This window comes from Cyprinodon tularosa, unplaced genomic scaffold, assembly GCF_016077235.1.
Source record: "Cyprinodon tularosa strain WSP-4 unplaced genomic scaffold, ASM1607723v1 ctg192, whole genome shotgun sequence".
Taxonomy (NCBI): Eukaryota; Metazoa; Chordata; class Actinopteri; order Cyprinodontiformes; family Cyprinodontidae; genus Cyprinodon; species Cyprinodon tularosa.
Genome location: NW_024038688.1, coordinates 337,226 through 343,225, shown reverse-complemented (window position 1 = coordinate 343,225; position 6,000 = coordinate 337,226).

The window sequence follows — 6,000 nt, the reverse complement described above, 5'->3', positions numbered from 1 at the left end:
GCGTCGCTGCAGAGCGCGTCACCTGTTCATTAAGGTTTTATTTGACACTGACGTGGCCAAGGACACCCAGCAGACCTGAGAACTTTTAATTAAAAAAGCAGATGAAATTGCTCCGATTTTCACTGAGCAAAGACGTCACAGGTAACAACCTGATCAATAAAAGATCAAAGCACATGGACTCATTGTTTTCTCTTGATTTTATGTCTCAATCAAACACAAAGGAGCGCGTTATTGTGACATTGCAGCTAAAGGAAACCAACATGTATTTTGTAGATTGTAAAAATTCAATTTCCAGCCCTGATTCTCAGCTGGATTTAGAAATTCGACATCATAATAATCTAACAAATGAATAAGATCAATTCTAACCAGTCTGTATTAGATCGGTTCTTTGTTGGAAGAGGACATTCTACCTTGTTTATTTCTTACCTCACACATTTACCTTTCCCTGCTGAAGAAAAACACAGCATGATGCAGCCACCACCATGTTTCATTCAAATTTGGTTTCTATCAGAGGACATTCTCTCACATTTCCTTTGTCTTACAGTCCTGCATGTTTAAGATGTGCCTCTGCCTCCAAATCATCCATTACCTCCTCAGTATGATGCCAGGTGCTTCAGAGGCAACTTAATCAGCCACTGAGGCCTAAAGGATCAGGGTTAGGAGTCACTGCCCTACATGGCTTGTGACAGTTTGCTTCATTCGACTTTGTCAGGCGTCCTTTCAAAGATTTTTTTAATTTGAGCTTTGAAAGCTTGCAGTACCTTCAGAGTATTGGCTGCCACCAATAACTTAAAAACTCTTAATCTCAATACCTTTGCAGTGAGCGACAAGCTGCCTGTGACACACTGCTGCGGGGAGTATAACCTGCCCTTGATATTCACCTGTATATTATATTCGGTATCTAAAAATTTAGTTCATAACACTAGTGATCTATATATTATATTCATTATTTATAATAAGTATTCATCTCTATACTCATTCAGTAGAAAACCCATGTCCTGTATTTATGGAACCATTATTTATCCTGCTCTTGCTGCTATTGCACTGGTTAGACCTAAACTGCATTTCGTTGCCTTGTACCTGTAGATGTGTAATGACAATAAAGTTGAATCTAATCTAATCTAATGTGATCATCCATCCATTAATTTTCCTTCCCTACTGGGATGGTGAGGGGTGCTGGTGCCTTAATCCAGCTCTCTACGGGCGAGAGGCGGGTTGCACCCTGGACAGGCCGCCAGTCCATCGCAGAGCCTTATTTCATCATAATTTATGGGTTTTGGTCTTTCTGGTACAGGCATACACTCACTGGCCACTTTATTAGGAACACCTGTCCAACTGCTCGGTAACACTTAATTTCTAAGCAGCCAATCACATGGCGGCAACTCAGTGCATTTAGGCATGTAGACATGGTCAAGACAATCTCCTGCAGTTCAAACCGAGCATCAGTATGGGGAATTTAGGTGATTTGAGTGACTTTGAACGTGGCATGATTGTTGGTGCCAGAAGAGCTGGTCTGAGTATTTCAGAAACTGCTGATCTACTGGGATTTTCACGCACAACCACCTCTAGGGTTTACAGAGAATGGTCCGAAAAAGAAAAAACATCCAGTGAGCGGCAGTTCTGTGGGCGGAAATGCCTTGTTGATGCCAGAGGAGAATGGCCAGACTGGTTCGAGCTGATAGAAGGGCAACAGTGACTCAAATAACCACCCGTTACAACAAAGGTGGGCAGAAGAGCATCTCTGAACGCACAGTACGTCGAACTTTGAGGCAGATGGGCTACAGCAGCAGAAGACCACACCGGGTGCCACTCCTTTCAGCTAAGAACAGGAAACTGAGGCTACAATTTGCACAAGCTCATCGAAATTGGACAATAGAAGATTGGAAAAACGTTGCCTGGTCTGATGAGTCTCGATTTCTGCTGCAACATTCGGATGGTAGGGTCAGAATTTGGCGTCTACAACATGAAAGCATGGATCCATCCTGCCTTGTATCAACGGTTCAGGCTGGTGGTGGTGGTGTCATGGTGTGGGGAATATTTTCTTGGCACTCTTTGGGCCCTTTGGTACCAATTGAGCATCGTTGCAACGCCACAGCCTACCTGAGTATTGTTGCTGACCATGTCCATCCCTTTATGACCACAATGTACCCAACTTCTGATGGCTACTTTCAGCAGGATAATGCGCCATGTCATAAAGCTGGAATCATCTCAGACTGGTTTCTTGAACATGACAATGAGTTCACTGTACTCAAATGGCCTCCACAGTCACCAGATCTCAATCCAATAGAGCATCTTTGGGATGTGGTGGAACGGGAGATTCGCATCATGGATGTGCACCCGACAAATCTGCGGCAACTGTGTGATGCCATCATGTCAATATGGACCAAACTCCCTGAGGAATGCTTACAGCACCTTGTTGAATCTTCTAAAACGAAGAATTGAGGCAGTTCTGAAGGCAAAAGGGGGTCCAACCCGTTACTATCATGGGGTACCTAATAAAGTGGCCGGTGAGTGTATATGTAGCTTTAAACTAAGTCCACGGTTGTTAGATGGCATCCTACTATTACCTTTGCTAGAGAGCAAAGGTAATAGTAGGATAGTGAAACTCACCCATTCTAAGTCCTTCCTGTTCTGTGGCAAGCAACACCCATGCTGCACTCTCACACTGAGACACAAGATGCTTTACATCCACGCCCTGCAGGACCAAGGCTTGACTTATGCAGCATAGGATAAGTTTTGGCCTAGTGAGGAGCAGTTCGATGTGCTCTGAGAAGGTTGCAAGTACCTATTTGATCCCCACAGCCTGCATTCTGGGACTCTGAGCAACACCCTTAACCCTGCACTGCTCCCCGGGCGCTGCACAATGGCAGCCCACTGCAACCCAAGGGAATAGGTTAAATGCAGAGATTGAATTGTGGGACAAGGACAGTAAAGGGATTTAGGGATTAACTTTTAAAAAATTGAATGTAGTTTTTTTTTTTTTATGTGAATGGGCCCTTTAAGAGTTCGTTGCTTTTGTAAAATTCAGGTTAATAAAACAATTAAGAAAATCTATCTTTAAACAAAAGATGCAAATAAATGGCAGGCGGGTTACAAACAGTCATCCAAAGAAAAGCAACCCCAGACCTTCTTTCCTTTGGTTTTTTTGGTGGGGTTTCTTTCTAATGTGCATTTCTGTGTCAATCATGCCCCGTGGAAACTATCAAGTCATTTTAATAGAACAGCTCAGTTATGCATTTTGCTTTTATTCTCTTTTTGACCTGGTTTATGACTGTCTCAATTTTTTTTATGAAAAAAAAGATACATTTTAACACATTCTATCTATCTAGTTGTAGTTTTGATCAGAAAGGCATTGTTTGTCTCTCATCATTGCACCTACAGGGCTTGTTTTATGTCCATAAAGAGAGCTGAGAGAGCCTTTCAGGGGGACGAAGTCCTCCACAGAAAACCTTCTCCAGTATCGATTACACTTCACAATACCCCTTTTGTTAGTGCATAATCAATACTGAAGTAGGGCTTGCACAGATGGCCTTATTCTCAAAAAGCTCCATTCAGCAGCCTGCTGTGGAGTTAATGCCTATAATTTGAAGCATAAGTTAATTTCTGTGATGTTTGCGTAAAAGAGAGAACTCTGACACCAGATGGTTATATAAGATACTCCACCATTTATTAAATGTACAGAAATACTGTTCAAAATCCACACGAGTGTTAAAGGACAAAATCCTTCATCCAAATGTAAACAAAATGAGTGTCCCATAGTACAGTGTGCATAAAGCAAATGCTGTGGATTAGCAGTACTGTCGGTTTGAACCCCATTATGCACAGCTCGCTGTAATAGTCAGCGTTTTCCGATGCCGTAAATGGCGTCTAAGTGATCGCAGTTTTGTAAACATTAGAACTCAACACGGGTACAGCCGAGGCGATTCATTTGCACTACCGCACATTTATCCAAAAAGGCCTGTTGGATGAGTAGGGTTGTGGCTTTTATAATGGGCACCGTACTGGGCTGCAAAAATGACAGTGTTCTAAAGAAATCATCACAGAACAACAGAGAGAGAGAGAGAGATACTTCATAAACATTTCACAGAACATACCGATCAAATCTATCCAAAACGATTTTTTATGGTCGGCTTTTTCAGTCGGATGACTTTGCAATCACTTTAGCGATTAAATCAAGACAACACAATAGTTAAAGCATCGGGGACAGTTGTTTCAGGACATGTCGAGGCATTCAGGGGGTTGGTTTCTTTCCACTCCATACGTATTTACAGAAATACAAACCTGGTATATCAAATACATCCAAATGAGAAGAGTTTAGTAAACGTTACCAAAAGTTGGTCACCTCCGATGTCGCTGCGCAGGCCTATTCACAAAACAACACGCTGAAAAGTGCTTATCTGTCATTGTCCAGGGAAAACAGGACCGATTTACAAAGGGGAGCACGACTATCCGCCACGGCGGTAGGCGTGGGGACAGACACAGCATCTGCAACTGTAAACATTCAAATCATAATGGACATTGGACCTCAGTTATCAAATCCGATTCATGGTTTGGGTTTAAATATTTCAACATGTATGGGTTTCTATGTGAAATAAAAAAAAGATTTAATGTTATAATGCACCCAGCCCTTGAATGAAATATTAAAAGTCATTCCTTCCTGCTGATGGAACAGTTCTGTGCTGTTTTAATAATGTGCTTTTCAGAGTTTTTCAAGGTTTACAAAAAGAACAGATTATTGTGATTTTATGCAAGTTATGATGGATAATACAATCAATGAAAATGGGTTAACATTCTGGTAGCAGGAGGTTAAGGTCATTCAGAGAAATACACACAATCTAAAGTGCTCATCCTGAAAATCTAAAAAAAAATCACCAGAAAATGTAGAGATATAAATATAAAAAAATACCAAATAATATATATTTTTAGCCCTTGTGGAAAATGTAGGCAGGATTTTCATGTTGTCAAAGACACCTAGTTAACAGAAATGGTTGGTTTATGAATGAGGCCACACAATAGTTTAAAACATTCTCTCTTCTATCCAACTCTTACGGAAGAGGATGAGGGTCACTGAAATTTTTTTTTTAAATTTTATTTCAGTTTAACATGGGAAAAAAGTCAGAATTCTGTCTTTTTTTTCTCAGAATTCTGACTTTTTTCTGAGAATTTTGACTTTTTTCTGAGAATTTTGACTTTAATTTCAGAATTCTGACTTTTTTCTCAGAATTCTGACTTTTTTCTCAGAATTCTGACTTTAATTTCAGAATTCTGACTTTTTTCTCAGAATTCTGACTTTAATTTCAGAATTCTGACTTTTTTTCTCAGAATTCTGACAGCTAACAAACATGTTAGCATCAAGCCATAGCCATGTCTGTTTTAGAGACTAGCTCTCTGGTTTTTAATGACCTTCTGCTCCTCCATTAATGAGGGGACCCCTCAGGCACGTAAAAAGTTGCCTAATTCCGTCATTTTTCACCAATGTGTCACTGGCCACCTAAAACAACTCACATCTTTGTCAGTGAAGCTGGGTGCTCCCACATCTCTTCCTTCATGGTGCCCATCTACATTAAGATTCAAAATTCTGAGATTAAAGTCAGAATTCTGAGAAAAAAGTCGTCAGAATTCTGAGATTTAACTTTTTTCCCCATATTAAACTGAAATAAAATTCAAAAATCAGTTTACTTTTTTTTTCAGTGAACCTAATCCTCTTCCGTAAACTCCATATCAGCCATTTAAAAGAGAAACCTGCGCTTCCAGTGTAAGAAATTCCTTTTTCATTCAGAACAAGAACAATCTAATGGTGATTGATTCGTTACAGCATTGATTTTTATGCAGATAACATTCAGTTATTTGTAATTTCACAGGTATAAATGTCAAGTATGGTATAGCATGTAGATAACAGGTAATTCTATGTGTATTTAAAATGCATTTAACAGTAGCTAATTAAGTCACCTTAACCATGATGGTTTATGTGCCATAAAGAGTGAAATCATATTTCACAAA